Genomic DNA, 20,000 nt, shown 5'->3' on the forward strand with positions numbered 1-20,000 from the left:
CTGAAAGCAAGGTCGACTCGGAGCGGTCTATGCATCAGGCGCGCTTGGGGCGACTACCAGTGCCAACCCCTTATCCCGCGACGCGTCCGACAAAGAGAACGTTCCAAGGCGGCAGAGGAGGTTACCAGCCGAAGGATGCAGTAGCGATAACAGGTATAGTTCCGCGGCGGCCGAGAAGACTCACCGCATAGGAATCGGGATGCGAGGCGAAGGATGCGCCGGGAAGGCCCCGACGACTAGGAAGAGGCTGCAGGGCCGCCTCGGAATGGTCCAAGCATCGGACGCGATTGGGACGACTACCAGTGCCAACCCCTTATCCCGCGATGCGTCCGATACACAGATAGTTCCAACGCGGCCGAGGAGCCTCACCGCATATCAATCGGGGTGCGAGGCGAGGGATGGGGCGGGAAGGCCCCAACGGCTACACGGAAGAGGCTTCAGGGCCACCTCGGTATGGTCCAAGCATCGGACGCGCTTGGGGCGACTACCAGTGCCAACCCCTTATCCCGCGATGCGTCCGATACACAGAAGGTTGCAAGGCGGCCGAGGAGCCTCACCGCATAGCAATCGGGGGTGCGAGGCGACGGATGCGGCGAGATGGCCCCAATGGCTAGACGGAAGAGGCTTCAGGGCCGCCTCGGAATGGTCCGAGCATCGGACGCGCTTGGGGCGACTACCAGTGACAACCCCTTATCCCGCGATGCGTCCGATACGAAGACGGTTCCAAGGCGGCCGAGGAGCCTCACCGCATAGCAATCGGGGGTGCGAGGCGACGGATGGCCCCAACGGCTAGACGGAAGAGGCTTCAGGGCCGCCTCGGAATGGTCCAAGCATCGGACGCGCTTGGGGCGACTACCAGTGACAACCCCTTATCCCGCGATGCGTCCGATTCGAAGATGGTTCCAAAGCGGCCGAGGAGCATCACCGCATAGCAATCGGGGTGCGAGGTGGGGGATGCGGCGAGATGGCCCCAACGGCTAGACGGAAGAGGCTGCAGGGCCGCCTCGGAATAGTCCAAGCATCGGACGCGCTTGGGGCGACTACCAGTGACAACCCCTTATCCTGCGATGCGTCCGATACGAAGATAGTTCCAAGGCGGTCGAGGAGCCTCACCGCATAGCAATCGGGGTGCGAGGTGGGGGATGCGGCGAGATGGCCCAAACGGCTAGACGAAAGAGGCTGCAGGGCCGCCTCGGAATAGTCCAAGCATCGGACGCGCTTGGGGCGACTACCAGTGACAACCCCTTATCCCGCGATGCGTCCGATACGAAGATAGTTCCAAGGTGGCCCAGGAGCCTCACCGCATAGCAATCCGGGTGCAAGGGGGGGGATGCGGCGAGATGGCCCCAACGGCTAGACGAAAGAGGCCACAGGGCCGCCTCGAAATAGTCCAAGCATCGGAGCCTCACCGCATAGCAATCCGGGTGCAAGGGGGGGGATGCGGCGAGATGGCCCCAACGGCTAGACGGAGGAGGCCACAGGGCCGCCTTGGAATAGTCCAAGCATCGGACGCGCTTGGGGCGACTACCAGTGACAACCCCTTATCCCGCGATGCGTCCGATACGAAGATAGTTCCAAGGCGGCCGAGGAGCCTCACCGCATAGCAATCGGGGTGCGAGGTGGGGGATGCGGCGAGATGGCCCCAACGGCTAGACGGAAGAGGCTGCAGGGCCGCCTCGGAATAGTCCAAGCATCGGACGCGCTTGGGGCGACTACCAGTGACAACCCCTTATCCCGCGATGCGTCCGATACGAAGATAGTTCCAAGGCGGCCGAGGAGCCTCACCGCATAGCAATCGGGGTGCGAGGTGGGGGATGCGGCGAGATGGCCCCAACGGCTAGACGGAAGAGGCTGCAGGGCCGCCTCGGAATAGTCCAAGCATCGGACGTGCTTGGGGGGACTACCAGTGACAACCCCTTATCTCGCGATGCGTCCGATACGAAGATAGTTCCAAGGCGGCCGAGGAGCCTCACCGCATAGCAATCGGGGTGCGAGGTGGGGGATGCGGCGAGATGGCCCCAACGGCTAGACGGAAGAGGCCACAGGGCCGCCTCGGAATAGTCCAAGCATCGGACGCAGCTTGGGGCGACTACCAGTGACAACCCCTTATCCCGCGATGCGTCCGATACGAAGATAGTTCCAAGGCGGCCGAGGAGCCTCACCGCATAGCAATCGGGGTGCGAGGTGGGGGATGCGGCGAGATGGCCCCAACGGTTAGACGAAAGAGGCTGCAGGGCCGCCTCGGAATAGTCCAAGCATCGGACGCGCTTGGGGCGACTACCAGTGACAACCCCTTATCCCGCGATGCGTCCGATACGAAGATAGTTCCCAGGCGGCCGAGGAGCCTCACCGCATAGCAATCGGGGTGCGAGGCGAGGGATGCGGCGAGATGGCCCCAAAGGCTAGACGGAAGAGGCTGCAGGGCCGCCTCGGAATAGTCCAAGCATCGGACGCGCTTGGGGTGACTACCACTGCCAACCCCTTATCCCGCGATGCGTCCGATACGAAGATAGTTCCGAGGCAGCCGAGGAGGTGGGGGATGCGGCGAGATGGCCCCAACGGCTAGACGGAAGAGGCTGCAGGGCCGCCTCGGAATAGTCCAAGCATCGGACGTCCTTGGGGCGACTACCAGTGACAACCCCTTATCCCGCGATGCGTCCGATACGAAGATAGTTCCCAGGCGGCCGAGGAGCCTCACTGCATAGCAATCGGGGTGCGAGGTGAGGGATGCGGCGAGATGGCCCCAAAGGCTAGACGGAAGAGGCTGCAGGGCCGCCTCGGAATAGTCCAAGCATCGGACGCGCTTGGGGCGACTACCACTGCCAACCCCTTATCCCGCGATGCGTCCGATACACAGATAGTTCCGAGGCAGCCGAGGAGGTGGGGGATGCGGCGAGATGGCCCCAACGGCTAGACGGAAGAGGCTGCAGGGCCGCCTCGGAATAGTCCAAGCATCGGACGCGCTTGGGGCGACTACCAGTGACAACCCCTTATCCCGCGATGCGTCCGATACGAAGATAGTTCCCAGGCGGCCGATGAGCCTCACCGCATAGCAATCGGGGTGCGAGGCGAGGGATGCGGCGAGATGGCCCCAAAGGCTACACGGAAGAGGCTGCAGGGCCGCCTCGGAATAGTCCAAGCATCGGACGCGCTTGGGGCGACTACCACTGCCAACCCCTTATCCCGTGATGCGTCCGATACACAGATAGTTCCGAGGCGGCCGAGGAGCCTCACAGCATAGCAATCGTGGTGCGAGGTGGGGGATGCGGCGAGATGGCCCCAACGGCTGACGAAAGAGGCTTCAGGGCCGCCTCGGAATGGTCCAAGCATCGGACGCGCTTGGGGCGACTACCACTGCCAACCCCTTATCCCGCGATGCGTCCGATACACAGATAGTTCCGAGGCGGCCGAGGAGCCTCACAGCATAGCAATCGGGGTGCGAGGCGAGGGATGCGGCGAGAAAGCCCCAACGGCTAGAGGGAAGAGGCTTCAGGTCCGCCTCGGAATGGTCCAAGCATCGGACGCGCTTGGGGCGACTACCAGTGACAACCCCTTATCCCGCGACGCGTCCGATACACAGATAGTTCCAAGGCGGCCGAGGAGCCTCACCGCATAGCAATCGGGGTGCGAGGCGAGGGATGCGGCGAGAAGGACCCAACGGCTAGACGGAAGAGGCTTCAGGGCCGCCTCGGAATGGTCCAAGCATCGGACGCGCTTGGGGCGACTACCAGTGACAACCCCTTATCCCGCGACGCGTCCGATACACAGATAGTTCCAAGGCGGCCGAGGAGCCTCACCGCATAGCAATCGGGGTGCGAGGCGAGGGATGCGGCGAGAAGGACCCAACGGCTAGACGGAAGAGGCTTCAGGGCCGCCTCGGAATGGTCCAAGCATCGGACGCGCTTGGGGCGACTACCAGTGACAACCCCTTATCCCGCGACGCGTCTGATACACAGATAGTTCCAAGGCGGCCGAGGAGCCTCACCGCATAGCAATCGGGGTGCGAGGCGAGGGATGCGGCGAGAAGGACCCAACGGCTAGACGGAAGAGGCTTCAGGGCCGCCTCGGAATGGTCCAAGCATCGGACGCGCTTGGGGCGACTACCAGTGACAACCCCTTATCCCGCGACGCGTCCGATACACAGATAGTTCCAAGGCGGCCGAGGAGCCTCACCGCATAGCAATCGGGGTGCGAGGCGAGGGATGCGGCGAGAAGGACCCAACGGCTAGACGGAAGAGGCTTCAGGGCCGCCTCGGAATGGTCCAAGCATCGGACGCGCTTGGGGCGACTACCAGTGACAACCCCTTATCCCGCGACGCGTCCGATACACAGATAGTTCCAAGGCGGCCGAGGAGCCTCACCGCATAGCAATCGGGGTGCGAGGCGAGGGATGCGGCGAGAAGGACCCAACGGCTAGACGGAAGAGGCTTCAGGGCCGCCTCAGAATGGTCCAAGCATCGGACGCGCTTGGGGCGACTACCGTTGCCAACCCCTTATCCCGCGATGCGTCTGATACACAGATAGTTCCGAGGCGGCCGAGGAGCCTCACCGCATAGCAATCGGGTTGCGAGGCAGATTATTGGGAAGGGAACCCCCTGGGATGCGGCTCAAGCAGTGCCCAAAGGGACTGGAATGCGGAATCACATCGAGAGACCCAAATGCTATACGAGGGCTCAAATCGAATTATCGATTTGGCCACGACATGGACGCATCGGAACGACTACCTTTGCCGAACCACTCGCAATTGCATCCATACCGAAACCAATAGACATTTCCGTTAGAGCCCTCGCATAGCATTCGGGAATCTCGCATGCCCCTCTAAATCGACCAATGCTGGCGCTCAATGAAAATCCGAGCGCTACCACCGTTCGAGCGCCAGCATTGGTCGAGTTAGAGGGGCACGGGGGAGAATGCTCCAGTCAACACCTCCCCTATATAAGTTATTTGTCCGATTCTCGCACAACCGTAGTCTGCCTCGTCGAATCAAACAACGGTCCCAGATTCCGACTTCCGTTCCGTAGAGACCCAAAAGCTAGATGGAGGCTCGCAAGAAAGAGAGTCGGCACATAGCAATCAGGTTTCTCGAACGTTTAGGGACCGAGCTCACTTGCGGATAGGGCAAAATCCGCCAAGCAACCCAAAAGCTAGACAGGGGCTCGAATCGAATCGCCTAGGCGGCCACAACAACGACGTGTTAGATCGACTACCAGTGCCAAACCATTCAGCAAGACTAGTTTGTGTCGAGGCCGGATAGAGATTCTCAGAGAGCGCCCGCATAGCATTTAGGAGACCTGCCGCGTCCCTCACACTCGACAAATGGTGGTGCACGTTTATAAATCCGAGCGATCCCAACCCTTTCAAGCACCAACATCGGTCGAGATAGAGAGGGGCACGGAGGGGGCTGCGTGAGACAACACAGTCCCCTATATAAGTTATTTGTCCGATTCTCACACATCCGAAGAATGGTCATCAAATCGGACAACAGCCCAAACTTCCGACTTCCGTCCCAGAAAGCCCAAGAGCTATCTAAAACGTTCATGGCCGGAACTCGATCGCGGCTATACCAGTCCGCCAAGCAACCCAAAAGCTAGACTGGAGCTCTAGTTGAATCACCTCTGTGGCCACTGCAAGGACGTGTTGGAGCGACTACCATTGCCGAACCATTCCGCAGGTCGAGTCCATACCAAGGCCGCATAGAGATTCACGATGAGCTCCTGCATAGCAATCAGGAGACTTGCCGTGTCCATCACAATCGATAAATCCTGGTGCAAGATTTTTGCATCCGAGCTCTCCAACCAGTAGAGCACCAGCATCAATCGACATAAACGGGCACGGGGGGAGGATGCTCGAGAACACTACCTCCCCTATATAAGTTATTTGTCCGATTCTCAAGCAGCCGAAGTCTGGTCATCGAATCGGGTCAAAGACCACAACTTCCGACTTTACCCACAATGCAAGTCATCGAATCGAACATCGGCCCCCGAGTCGGACTCCATGCGTATGTCAGGTCATCGGACCCAAATTCTGCCTTCCTGCGCATGGCGGGCCATCAATATCAACTCGGTCATCGGACCCAAACTCCGCCTTTCTGCGTATGGCACGCCTTCAAATCGGTCATCGGACCCAAATTCCGCCTTCCTATGCATGGCGGGCCATCAACATCAACTCGGTCATCGGACCCAAATTCCGCCTTTCTGCGCATGGCACGCCATCAACTCGGTCATCGGACCCAAATTCCGCCTTCCTGCGCATGGCAGGTCATCGGACACAAATTCAGACCTCGCGAATATGCATACGTATCGAATCGGTCATCGGACCCAACTTCCGACTTCATCCATACTGTAGGGTCTCTGAGGTTGGCGCGGTGCGCTCAACCCGGGGAGTCGACCCATCGAAGCATACACCTCCCCTATATAAGCTATTTGTCCGATTCCCACACCTGTGTAGTTTGCACCTCTGACCAGGACATCGACCCCAACTTCCGAACTCGACTGCAACGACGGCACCAGCGCCTTGGTGCGCACCTTGCGACGCACAGTCCCAACATTCGCCTTCCTGCACATGGCAGGTCATCGGACCCAAATTCCGACCTCGCGAGTATGCCTACATATCGAATCGGTCATCGGACCCAACTTCCGACTTCATCCATACCGTAGGGTCTTTGAGGTTGGCGCGGTGCGCTCAACCCGGGGAGTCGACCCAACGAAGCATACACCTCCCCTATATAAGCTATTTGTCCGATTCCCACACCTGTGTAGTTTGCACCTCCGATCAGGACATCGACCCCAACTTCCGAACTCGCCTGCAACGACCGAACCAGCGCCTTGGTGCGCACCTTGCAACGCACAGTGCCAACATTCGCCTTCCTCAACATGGCAGGTCATCGGACCCAAATTCCGACCTCGCGAGTATGCCTACATATCGAATCGGTCATCGGACCCAACTTCCGACTTCATCCATACCGTAGGGTCTTTGAGGTTGGCGCGGTGCGCTCAACCCGGGGAGTCGACCCAACGAAGCATACACCTCCCCTATATAAGCTATTTGTCCGATTCCCACACCTGTGTAGCTTGCACCTCCGATCAGGACATCGACCCCAACTTCCGAACTCGACTAAAAAGACCGCACCAGCGCCTTGGTGTGCACCTTGCAACGCACAGTGCCAACATTCGCCTTCCTACACATGGCAGGTCATCGGACCCAAATTCCGACCTCATGAGCATACCTACTAATCGAATCGGTCATCGGACCCAACTTCCGACTTCATCCATACCGTAGGGTCTTTGAGGTTGGCGCGGTGCGCTCAACCTGGGGAGTCGACCCATCGAAGCATACACCTCCCCTATATAAGCTATTTGTCCGATTCCGACACCTGTGTAGTTTGCACCTCCGCTCAGGACATCGACCCCAACTTCCGAACTCGCCTGCAACGACCGAACCAGCGCCTTGGTGCGCACCAAAAGTGCGCACTTTTGGTGCGCACCAAAAGTGCGCACTTTTGGAGGGCACTTTTTGGAGGGCACTTTTCTGCGCTCCAAAGGTGCGCACTTTTGGAGGGCACTTTTTGGAGGGCACTTTTCTGCGCTCCAAAGGTGCGCACTTTTGGAGGGCACTTTTTGGAGGGCACTTTTCTGCGCTCCAAAGGTGCGCACTTTTGGAGGGCACTTTTTGGAGGGCACTTTTCTGCGCTCCAAAGGTGCGCACTTTTGGAGGGCACTTTTTGGAGGGCACTTTTCTGCGCTCCAAAGGTGCGCACTTTTGGAGGGCACTTTTTGGAGGGCACTTTTCTGCGCTCCAAAGGTGCGCACTTTTGGAGGGCACTTTTTGGAGGGCACTTTTCTGCGCTCCAAAGGTGCGCACTTTTGGAGGGCACTTTTGTGCACTCCAAAGGTGCGCACTTTTGGAGGGCACTTTTCCTGCGCTCCAAAGGTGCACACCTAGGTGAGCACCTTCGACCACACCTTGTAGCACACCAAACTCTGACTTTCGACTTCATCCGCAATGCAGGGTCTTTGAGGTTGGCGCAATGCGCACAACCAGGGGAGTCGACCCATCAAACCCAACACCTCCCCTATATAAGCTATTTGTCTGATTCTCATACATGCGTAGCCTGCAAGAGCAATTAGGACATCGACCCCAACTTTCGGCTTCTAAACGAAAACAAGGTCTTTGAGGTTGGCGCAGTGCGCACAACCAGGGGAGTCAACCCACCGAATGCAACACCTCCCCTATATAAGCTATTTGTCTGATTCTCATACATGCGTAGACTGCAGCAATGATTAGGACATCCACCCCAACTTTTGACTTCTTAAACAAGACAGGGTCTTTGAAGTTGGTGCAGTGCACACAACCAGGGGAGTCGACCCATCAAACGCAACACCTCCCCTATATAAAGCTATTTGTCCGATTCTCATACGTGTAGTCTGCAGCAGCGATTACGACATCGACCCCAACTTCCGAATTCGTTTGCATTGACCGCACCAAAGGTGCGCGCCTTGGTGTGCACCCTGGAGTGCACTTTGGTGCTCACCTCGGTGCACACTTTGGTGTGCACCAAAGGTGCGCACCTTGGAGCGCACCAAAGGTGTACACTTTGGAGCGCACCACATAGGGTCTTTGAGAGGTTGGCGCAGTGCGCACACCAAGGTGGGTGTTGAGGTGCGTGCCGAGGTGGGTGGGTGCTAGGGTGCGCTCCATGGTGGGTGCCAGGGTGGGTGCGTGCTAGAGTGGATTCCAAAGAGGGTCATAGGGTGGGTGCCAAGGTGGGTTGGTGATATAGTGGGTTCAAAGGTGGGTACTAGGGTGGGTTCCAAGGTGGGTCACAAGTTGGGTGCCAGGATGCGTGGGTGTTAGGTTGGGTGCCAAGGTGGGCTCCTGCGTGGGTGGGTGCTAGGGTGGGTTTCAAGGTGGACGCGAGGGCGGGTGCCAAGGTGGGTAACAAGTTGGGTGTTAGGATGGGTGAGTGCTAGAGTGGGTGCCAAGGTGGGTGGGTGCTAAGGTGGATGCCAAGGTGGTTCACAGGGTGGGTGGGTTCTAGGGTGAGTTCCAAGGTGGGTCACAGGTTCAGTGCTAGGGTGGGTGTCAAGGCGGGTGTCGAGGTGCCTGGGTGCTAGGGTGTGGATGCCAATGTGGGTCATAGGGTGGGTACTAGGGTGGGCTGCAATGTGGGTGCCAAGGTGGGTAACATGCTCGGTGGGTTCTAAATTGGGTGCCAGGGTGGGTGTGCACCCACCTTGCCCGAGGTGGGTGCCAAGCTGCCAGTGTGGGTGGGTGCTAAGGTGGATGCCAAGGTGGGTGAGAAGGTGGGTGATAGGTTGAGTGGTAGGATGGGTGGGTGCCAAGATGGGTCACAGGGTGGGTGCAAGGGTGGGTAGGTGCTAGGGTTGGTGTCAGGGTGGGTGGGTGCTAGGTTGGGTTCCAAGGTGGGTGCGAGGGTGAGTGTCAAGGTGGGTCACAGGTTAGGTGCTAGGATGGGTGAGTGCTAGGGTGCAAAGGTGCCAGGGTGGGTGCTAGGATGGGTCGATGCTAGGGTGAGTGGCAAGGTGGGTCCACAAGTGTCAAGGTGGGTGCCGAGGTGGGTGCCAAGTTGGGTTCCAAGGTGGGTGCCAACGTGGGTGCTAGGGTGCGTGGGTTAAAGGGTGTGTCACAACGTGGGTGCCAGGATGGGTGCGCACCCACACTGGCCAAGACGGGTGCAAGGTTGGGTTCCAAGCCCGGTCACAGGCTGGGTGCTAGGATGGGTGGGTGCCAAGGTGGGCACCAGGGTGGGTGCACCCACCCTGGCCAAGGTGGGTCACGGGGTGGGTCCTAGGGTGGGTAACGGGGTGGGTACTAAGGTGCGTGCCAAGGTGGGTCATAGGGTGGGTGCCAAGGTGGGCACCAGGGTGGGTGTGCACCAACCCTAGCCAGGGTAGGTCACGGGGTGGTTGTCGGGGTGGGCTTCAAGGAGCCAAGGTGGGTGGCAAGTAGCCAAGTTGCGTGCCAAGGTGGGTGTCGGGGTGGGTGCCAAGGATCCAAGGTGGGTGCCAAGGAACCAAGGTGGGTGTCTGGGTGGGTGCCGAGGTGGGAGCCAGGGTGGGTCCCAAGGTGAGTGCAAAGGTGGGTGCCAGGGTCAAGGTGAGTGCCAATGTGGGTTCCAAGGTGCCAGGGTCAGGGTGAGTGCCAATGTGGGTTCAAAGGTGCTAAGTTGGGTGCGAGGTTGGGTGTGAGGGTGGGTGGGTGCCAAGGTGTGCTAGGTGGAAGCCCGGGTGGGTCGGCATCCCATGGGTGTCGAGTTGGGTGCCTGATGGGTGCTTCTTGTCAAGTTTTAGTCGTCGGGACTCATTTCGAGCCTTAGAGGTCGTTTCTTGTCCGGTTGCCCTGTCTTCGACCTGGGAACCCAATTTTGGTCCTCGGGTCCCATTTTTTTTTGTCTCGCATCCCACTTTTGGCCTGTGGCCTTTTCGGGGTCGATTCTCGTTTTGGGCATCAGAGCATGTTTCTTCTCCTAAAACCCAATATTTGTTTATTAAGTCTCGGAACACATTTTTGTTCTCGTGGACCCATCATGGGTCTTGGAACGCATTTGTGGTCCTTGGGTCCCATTTTGCATCCCGAAACTTGTGTTTTGGTGCTTGATCCCTATTTTGGGTGCCCACCTTGCACCAAGTGCGCACCCGGGGCAAACCGAGCGCCTTGGTGCACCGGGGCAAGATCGAGCGTGCACCCGAGGCGCCCCGAACATGCACCAAGGTGCACTCGGCCCACATGTGAGCGCAGGTCGTTGCGCCCGAGGTGGTGTGTGGGCACCGCGTTGCAGACGGGACACTGCACGCACACGACACCCCGTCCAGGTGCACGCACGTAGGCCGGGCCGGGTGCACACCCGATGCCCTAGCAAGGTGCGTGCACCCGGGCAGGGCTCACACTTGGCGAACGGGGCGCACTTCGCGAGGGAGGGTGTGCACCTCGACGGGGGTGGGTGGCCGGGGTGGATTCGCACGTGGGTCGCGGTTTGCTAAGTACACACTGCGACAAGCTCATAACGGGTGCGATCATACCAGCGTTAGTGCACCGGATCCCATCAGAACTCCGCAGTTAAGCGCGCTTGGGCCGGAGTAGTACTGGGATGGGTGACCTCCCGGGAAGTCCCGGTGTTGCACCCTTTTTTAGTTTTTCGCCGGGCGTCGCAATGCTATTTGAATTAACCTTTTGCCCGTTTGCGTTCTCGTCGGGGCCGGGCCGGGCCGGGGTGCGTTGCCCGCACTACCGCGCGCGCCGGGGCGACACCGAGCGCGCACCCGAGGCGCCCCGAGCACACAGGCCACGGTGCAACCCGGGCGTTGTGCGCGCACCCCGGTGCGCCCGAGGTGCTGCGCGCGCACCCAGGTGAAATCGGTGTGCACCTCGGCCAGTGCGCGCTCGGTCGAGTCGCGCACGTTGGCCAAGGTGCACGGTGATGTTTCTTACTCTAAGGTTCCGCACCAGACGCCCGGGACAGGTGAGCGAAGCTGGGCGGGGCCGGGTGCGCGCCCGGGGCAGGTGCACGCAGCTGGAGAGAGCTTTGGAGCGCACCAGAGGTGCGCACCTTGGAGCACACTTCGGAGCGCACCAATGATGCGCTCCATTCAAAAGTTTCCTGAAAAGGCAAAAAAAGTTGAGATTATAGAATTTCCCACTTGAGAGATTGTAAAAAAAAAAAATTTAAAATGAAGGAAACGCGGGTGCCAAGGTGTGCGCGCCCGGGTGCGCAGCCCAGCCAAGGTGTGCGCACCAAGGCGCCCACCCTGGCGAAGGTGCACGCAAGGTGCGCACCCGAGGCAAACCGGACAATTAACCCAACTTTCGACTTCGCGCGCACCTGCGCACCTTGGAGCGCACTTCGGAGCGCTCCTTGGTGCGCACCAATCTTGGGCACCTCGGAGTGCACCATGGCGCCCACCAAGGTGCGCACCCGGGGCAAACCGAGCTTCGACTTCGTGCGCACCTTGGAGGCGCCCACCAAGGTGCGCAGCCCAGCCAAGGCGTGCGCATCAAGGTGCGCACCCGGGGCAAACCGAGCTCCGACTTCGTACGCACCATGGAGCGCACAAAAGGTGCGCAACCCAGCCAAGGTGTGCACACCCCGGGCAAACCGAGCTCCGAATCGTGCGCACCAGAGGTGCACGCCATCGTGCGCACCTTGGAGCACACTTCGGAGCCCTCCTTGGTGCGCACCGATGTTGCGCACCTCGGAGCGCACCCGGGGAAAACAATGCAATTAACCCGACTTTTGACTTCGTGCGCACCTCGAAGCGCTCTCGGGTTCGCACCTCGGAGCACACCGAGGTGCGCACCTTTGATGCGCTGCCTTCACCAATTTCCAGAAAAGGCAAGAAAACATTGAGAAGGTGTGCGCACCGAGGTGCCCACCCTGGCGAAGGTGCACGCGAGGTGCGCACCCGGGGCAAACCGGGCTCCGACTTCGTGCACGCCATGCTGCGCACCTTGGAGGGCCATGGTGCGCACCTTGGAGCAAACTTCGGAGCGCTCAATGGTGCCCAACCCAGCCAAGGTGCCCACCGCGGCGAAGGTGCACGCGAGGTGCGCACCCGGGGCAAACCGGGCTCCGACTTCGTGCACGCCGCACCTTGGAGCACACTTCGGAGCGCTCCTTGGTGCGCACCAGGGCGCGCAAACCAGCCGAGGTGCCCACCCCGGCGAAGGTGCACGCGAGGTGCGCACCCGGGGCAAACCGGGCTCCGACTTCGTGCACGCCATGGTGCGCACCCGGGGCAAACCGGACTCCGACTTCGTGCAGGCCGCACCTTGGAGCACACTTCGGAGCGCTCCTTGGTGCGCACCATGGTGCCCACCAGGGCGCGCAACCCAGCCAAGGTCTGCACACCAAGGTGCCCACCCCGGCGAAGGTGCACGCGAGGTGCGCACCCGGGGCAAACCGGGCTCCGACTTCGTGCACGCCATGGTGCCCACCGCGGCGAAGGTGCACGCGAGGTGCGCACCCGGGGCAAACCGGGCTCCGACTTCGTGCACGGCGCACCTTGGAGCACACTTCGGAGCGCTCCTTGGTGCGCACCATGGTGCCCACCAGGGCGCGCAACCCAGCCAAGGTGTGCGCACCAAGGTGCACGCGAGGTGCGCACCCGGGGCAAACCGGGGTCCGACTTCGTGCACGCCGCACCTTGGAGCACACATCGGGGCGCTCCCGGGTTCGCACCGTGGTGGGCACCTCGGAGCACACCAAGGTGGGCAGCGAGGTGCGCACCTTTGATGCGATGCCTTCACTAATTTCCATAAAAGGCAAAAAAAAACGAGATTTTAAAATTTCCGTTTTGAAAGATAGTGAAAAAAAGGGAATGCTGGTGCCATCTTGAGCCCGCCCTGGTGCGCAGCCCAGCCAAGGTGTGCGCACCAAGGTGCCCACCCTGGCGAAGGTGCGCGCCCGGGCAATTAACCCAACTTCCAACCTCGCGCGCGCCAGGGTGGGAGCGCACCCAACAACCGGGCCTGGGAAGAGCCAATGCGAGAAACCCCACCAAACGCTCTGACAAAAAAAGAGGGGGCGCTCCAGTAACCCCGCTTCGGAGCGCACCCTGGGCAAACCCAGCCAAGGTGCCCACCCCGGCCAAGGTGCAGGCGAGGTGCGCACCCGGGGCAAACCGGGCTCCGACAACGTGCACGCCGCACCTTGGAGCACACTTCGTAGCGCTCCCGGGTGCGCACCTTTGATGCGCTGCCTTCACTAATTTCCAGAAAAGGCAAAAAAAAAAGGAGATTTTGAAATTTCCGTTTTGAAAGATAGTGAAAAAAACGGAACGCGGGTGCCATCTTGAGCCCGCCCTGGTGCGCAGCCCAGGCAAGGTGCCCACCCTGGCAAAGGTGCGCACCCGGGCAATTAACCCTACTTCCGACTTCGTGCGCGCCAGGGTGGCAACCGGGCCTGGGAAGAGCCAATGCGAGAAACCCCACCAAACGCTCCGACAAAAAAAGAGGCGGCGCTCCAATAACCCCGCTTCGGAGCGCAGCCGGGGCAAACCCAGCCAAGGTGCCCACCCCGACGAAGGTGCACGCGAGGAGCGCACCCGGGGCAAACCGGGCTCCGACAACGTGCACGCAGCACCTTGGAGCACACTTCGAAGCACTCCCGGGTGCCCACCGGCGTTGCGCACCGTGGTGGGCAGCGAGGTGCGCACCTTTGATGCGCTGCCTTCACTAATTTCCAGAAAAAGGCAAAAAAAAATGAGATTTTAAAATTTCCGTTTTGAAAGATAGTGAAAAAAAAGGAACGCGGGTGCCATCTTGAGCCCGCCCTGGTGCGCAGCCCAGGCAAGGCATGCGCACCAAGGTGCCCACCCGAGGTGCACACCCGGGGCAAACCGGGCTCCGACTTCGTGCAGGCCGCACCTTGGAGCACACTTCGGAGCGCTCCTTGGTGCGCACCATGGTGCCCACCAGGGCGCGCAACCCAGCCAAGGTCTGCACACCAAGGTGCCCACCCCGGCGAAGGTGCACGCGAGGTGCGCACCCGGGGCAAACCGGGCTCCGACTTCGTGCACGCCATGGTGCCCACCGCGGCGAAGGTGCACGCGAGGTGCGCACCCGGGGCAAACCGGGCTCCGACTTCGTGCACGGCGCACCTTGGAGCACACTTCGGAGCGCTCCTTGGTGCGCACCATGGTGCCCACCAGGGCGCGCAACCCAGCCAAGGTGTGCGCACCAAGGTGCACGCGAGGTGCGCACCCGGGGCAAACCGGGGTCCGACTTCGTGCACGCCGCACCTTGGAGCACACATCGGGGCGCTCCCGGGTTCGCACCGTGGTGGGCACCTCGGAGCACACCAAGGTGGGCAGCGAGGTGCGCACCTTTGATGCGATGCCTTCACTAATTTCCATAAAAGGCAAAAAAAAATGAGATTTTAAAATTTCCGTTTTGAAAGATAGTGAAAAAAAGGGAATGCTGGTGCCATCTTGAGCCCGCCCTGGTGCGCAGCCCAGCCAAGGTGTGCGCACCAAGGTGCCCACCCTGGCGAAGGTGCGCGCCCGGGCAATTAACCCAACTTCCAACCTCGTGCGCGCCAGGGTGGGAGCGCACCCAACAACCGGGCCTGGGAAGAGCCAATGCGAGAAACCCCACCAAACGCTCTGACAAAAAAAGAGGGGGCGCTCCAGTAACCCCGCTTCGGAGCGCACCCTGGGCAAACCCAGCCAAGGTGCCCACCCCGGCCAAGGTGCAGGCGAGGTGCGCACCCGGGGCAAACCGGGCTCCGACAACGTGCACGCCGCACCTTGGAGCACACTTCGTAGCGCTCCCGGGTGCGCACCTTTGATGCGCTGCCTTCACTAATTTCCAGAAAAGGCAAAAAAAAAAGGAGATTTTGAAATTTCCGTTTTGAAAGATAGTGAAAAAAATGGAACGCGGGTGCCATCTTGAGCCCGCCCTGGTGCGCAGCCCAGGCAAGGTGCCCACCCTGGCAAAGGTGCGCACCCGGGCAATTAACCCTACTTCCGACTTCGTGCGCGCCAGGGTGGCAAACCGGGCTCCGACTTCGTGCAGGCCGCACCTTGGAGCACACTTCGGAGCGCTCCTTGGTGCGCACCATGGTGCCCACCAGGGCGCGCAACCCAGCCAAGGTCTGCACACCAAGGTGCCCACCCCGGCGAAGGTGCACGCGAGGTGCGCACCCGGGGCAAACCGGGCTCCGACTTCGTGCACGCCATGGTGCCCACCGCGGCGAAGGTGCACGCGAGGTGCGCACCCGGGGCAAACCGGGCTCCGACTTCGTGCACGGCGCACCTTGGAGCACACTTCGGAGCGCTCCTTGGTGCGCACCATGGTGCCCACCAGGGCGCGCAACCCAGCCAAGGTGTGCGCACCAAGGTGCACGCGAGGTGCGCACCCGGGGCAAACCGGGGTCCGACTTCGTGCACGCCGCACCTTGGAGCACACATCGGGGCGCTCCCGGGTTCGCACCGTGGTGGGCACCTCGGAGCACACCAAGGTGGGCAGCGAGGTGCGCACCTTTGATGCGATGCCTTCACTAATTTCCATAAAAGGCAAAAAAAAACGAGATTTTAAAATTTCCGTTTTGAAAGATAGTGAAAAAAAGGGAATGCTGGTGCCATCTTGAGCCCGCCCTGGTGCGCAGCCCAGCCAAGGTGTGCGCACCAAGGTGCCCACCCTGGCGAAGGTGCGCGCCCGGGCAATTAACCCAACTTCCAACCTCGCGCGCGCCAGGGTGGGAGCGCACCCAACAACCGGGCCTGGGAAGAGCCAATGCGAGAAACCCCACCAAACGCTCTGACAAAAAAAGAGGGGGCGCTCCAGTAACCCCGCTTCGGAGCGCACCCTGGGCAAACCCAGCCAAGGTGCCCACCCCGGCCAAGGTGCAGGCGAGGTGCGCACCCGGGGCAAACCGGGCTCCGACAACGTGCACGCCGCACCTTGGAGCACACTTCGTAGCGCTCCCGGGTGCGCACCTTTGATGCGCTGCCTTCACTAATTTCCAGAAAAGGCAAAAAAAAAAGGAGATTTTGAAATTTCCGTTTTGAAAGATAGTGAAAAAAACGGAACGCGGGTGCCATCTTGAGCCCGCCCTGGTGCGCAGCCCAGGCAAGGTGCCCACCCTGGCAAAGGTGCGCACCCGGGCAATTAACCCTACTTCCGACTTCGTGCGCGCCAGGGTGGCAAACCGGGCTCCGACTTCGTGCAGGCCGCACCTTGGAGCACACTTCGGAGCGCTCCTTGGTGCGCACCATGGTGCCCACCAGGGCGCGCAACCCAGCCAAGGTCTGCACACCAAGGTGCCCACCCCGGCGAAGGTGCACGCGAGGTGCGCACCCGGGGCAAACCGGGCTCCGACTTCGTGCACGCCATGGTGCCCACCGCGGCGAAGGTGCACGCGAGGTGCGCACCCGGGGCAAACCGGGCTCCGACTTCGTGCACGGCGCACCTTGGAGCACACTTCGGAGCGCTCCTTGGTGCGCACCATGGTGCCCACCAGGGCGCGCAACCCAGCCAAGGTGTGCGCACCAAGGTGCACGCGAGGTGCGCACCCGGGGCAAACCGGGGTCCGACTTCGTGCACGCCGCACCTTGGAGCACACATCGGGGCGCTCCCGGGTTCGCACCGTGGTGGGCACCTCGGAGCACACCAAGGTGGGCAGCGAGGTGCGCACCTTTGATGCGATGCCTTCACTAATTTTGATAAAAGGCAAAAAAAAACGAGATTTTAAAATTTCCGTTTTGAAAGATAGTGAAAAAAAGGGAATGCTGGTGCCATCTTGAGCCCGCCCTGGTGCGCAGCCCAGCCAAGGTGTGCGCACCAAGGTGCCCACCCTGGCGAAGGTGCGCGCCCGGGCAATTAACCCAACTTCCAACCTCGCGCGCGCCAGGGTGGGAGCGCACCCAACAACCGGGCCTGGGAAGAGCCAATGCGAGAAACCCCACCAAACGCTCTGACAAAAAAAGAGGGGGCGCTCCAGTAACCCCGCTCCGGAGCGCACCCTGGGCAAACCCAGCCAAGGTGCCCACCCCGGCCAAGGTGCAGGCGAGGTGCGCACCCGAGGCAAACCGGGCTCCGACAACGTGCACGCCGCACCTTGGAGCACACTTCGTAGCGCTCCCGGGTGCGCACCTTTGATGCGCTGCCTTCACTAATTTCCAGAAAAGGCAAAAAAAAAAGGAGATTTTGAAATTTCCGTTTTGAAAGATAGTGAAAAAAACGGAACGCGGGTGCCATCTTGAGCCCGCCCTGGTGCGCAGCCCAGGCAAGGTGCCCACCCTGGCAAAGGTGCGCACCCGGGCAATTAACCCTACTTCCGACTTCGTGCGCGCCAGGGTGGCAACCGGGCCTGGGAAGAGCCAATGCGAGAAACCCAACCAAACGCTCCGACAAAAAAAGAGGCGGCGCTCCAATAACCCCGCTTCGGAGCGCAGCCGGGGCAAACCCAGCCAAGGTGCCCACCCCGACGAAGGTGCACGCGAGGTGCGCACCCGGGGCAAACCGGGCTCCGACAACGTGCACGCAGCACCTTGGAGCACACTTCGAAGCACTCCCGGGTGCCCACCGGCGTTGCGCACCGTGGTGGGCAGCGAGGTGCGCACCTTTGATGCGCTGCCTTCACTAATTTCCAGAAAAAGGCAAAAAAAAATGAGATTTTAAAATTTCCGTTTTGAAAGATAGTGAAAAAAAAGGAACGCGGGTGCCATCTTGAGCCCGCCCTGGTGCGCAGCCCAGGCAAGGCATGCGCACCAAGGTGCCCACCCGAGGTGCACACCCGGGGCCAACCGGGCTCCGACTTCGTGCAGGCCGCACCTTGGAGCACACTTCGGAGCGCTCCTTGGTGCGCACCATGGTGCCCACCAGGGCGCGCAACCCAGCCAAGGTCTGCACACCAAGGTGCCCACCCCGGCGAAGGTGCACGCGAGGTGCGCACCCGGGGCAAACCGGGCTCCGACTTCGTGCACGCCATGGTGCCCACCGCGGCGAAGGTGCACGCGAGGTGCGCACCCGGGGCAAACCGGGCTCCGACTTCGTGCACGGCGCACCTTGGAGCACACTTCGGAGCGCTCCTTGGTGCGCACCATGGTGCCCACCAGGGCGCGCAACCCAGCCAAGGTGTGCGCACCAAGGTGCACGCGAGGTGCGCACCCGGGGCAAACCGGGGTCTGACTTCGTGCACGCCGCACCTTGGAGCACACATCGGGGCGCTCCCGGGTTCGCACCGTGGTGGGCACCTCGGAGCACACCAAGGTGGGCAGCGAGGTGCGCACCTTTGATGCGATGCCTTCACTAATTTCCATAAAAGGCAAAAAAAAACGAGATTTTAAAATTTCCGTTTTGAAAGATAGTGAAAAAAAGGGAATGCTGGTGCCATCTTGAGCCCGCCCTGGTGCGCAGCCCAGCCAAGGTGTGCGCACCAAGGTGCCCACCCTGGCGAAGGTGCGCGCCCGGGCAATTAACCCAACTTCCAACCTCGCGCGCGCCAGGGTGGGAGCGCACCCAACAACCGGGCCTGGGAAGAGCCAATGCGAGAAACCCCACCAAACGCTCTGACAAAAAAAGAGGGGGCGCTCCAGTAACCCCGCTCCGGAGCGCACCCTGGGCAAACCCAGCCAAGGTGCCCACCCCGGCCAAGGTGCAGGCGAGGTGCGCACCCGAGGCAAACCGGGCTCCGACAACGTGCACGCCGCACCTTGGAGCACACTTCGTAGCGCTCCCGGGTGCGCACCTTTGATGCGCTGCCTTCACTAATTTCCAGAAAAGGCAAAAAAAAAAGGAGATTTTGAAATTTCCGTTTTGAAAGATAGTGAAAAAAACGGAACGCGGGTGCCATCTTGAGCCCGCCCTGGTGCGCAGCCCAGGCAAGGTGCCCACCCTGGCAAAGGTGCGCACCCGGGCAATTAACCCTACTTCCGACTTCGTGCGCGCCAGGGTGGCAACCGGGCCTGGGAAGAGCCAGTGCGAGAAACCCCACCAAACGCTCCGACAAAAAAAGAGGCGGCGCTCCAATAACCCCGCTTCGGAGCGCAGCCGGGGCAAACCCAGCCAAGGTGCCCACCCCGACGAAGGTGCACGCGAGGTGCGCACCCGGGGCAAACCGGGCTCCGACAACGTGCACGCAGCACCTTGGAGCACACTTCGAAGCACTCCCGGGTGCCCACCGGCGTTGCGCACCGTGGTGGGCAGCGAGGTGCGCACCTTTGATGCGCTGCCTTCACTAATTTCCAGAAAAAGGCAAAAAAAAATGAGATTTTAAAATTTCCGTTTTGAAAGATAGTGAAAAAAAAGGAACGCGGGTGCCATCTTGAGCCCGCCCTGGTGCGCAGCCCAGGCAAGGCATGCGCACCAAGGTGCCCACCCGAGGTGCACACCCGGGGCAAACCGGGCTCCGACTTCGTGCAGGCCGCACCTTGGAGCACACTTCGGAGCGCTCCTTGGTGCGCACCATGGTGCCCACCAGGGCGCGCAACCCAGCCAAGGTCTGCACACCAAGGTGCCCACCCCGGCGAAGGTGCACGCGA

General features: G+C 60.9%; 1 non-coding gene across 1 annotated transcript; it reads left to right on the forward strand.

Annotated features, from left to right (window-relative positions):
* Positions 1-11,025: 11,025 nt before the first annotated feature.
* Positions 11,026-11,144, forward strand: LOC131860862 (5S ribosomal RNA). Its single transcript, XR_009359946.1, has one exon. It is a non-coding gene; the product is annotated as a 5S ribosomal RNA (ribosomal RNA).
* Positions 11,145-20,000: the final 8,856 nt, after the last annotated feature.

The sequence above is a fragment of the Cryptomeria japonica genome, unplaced genomic scaffold (genome assembly GCF_030272615.1).
Source record: "Cryptomeria japonica unplaced genomic scaffold, Sugi_1.0 HiC_scaffold_20, whole genome shotgun sequence".
NCBI lineage: Eukaryota > Viridiplantae > Streptophyta > Pinopsida > Cupressales > Cupressaceae > Cryptomeria > Cryptomeria japonica.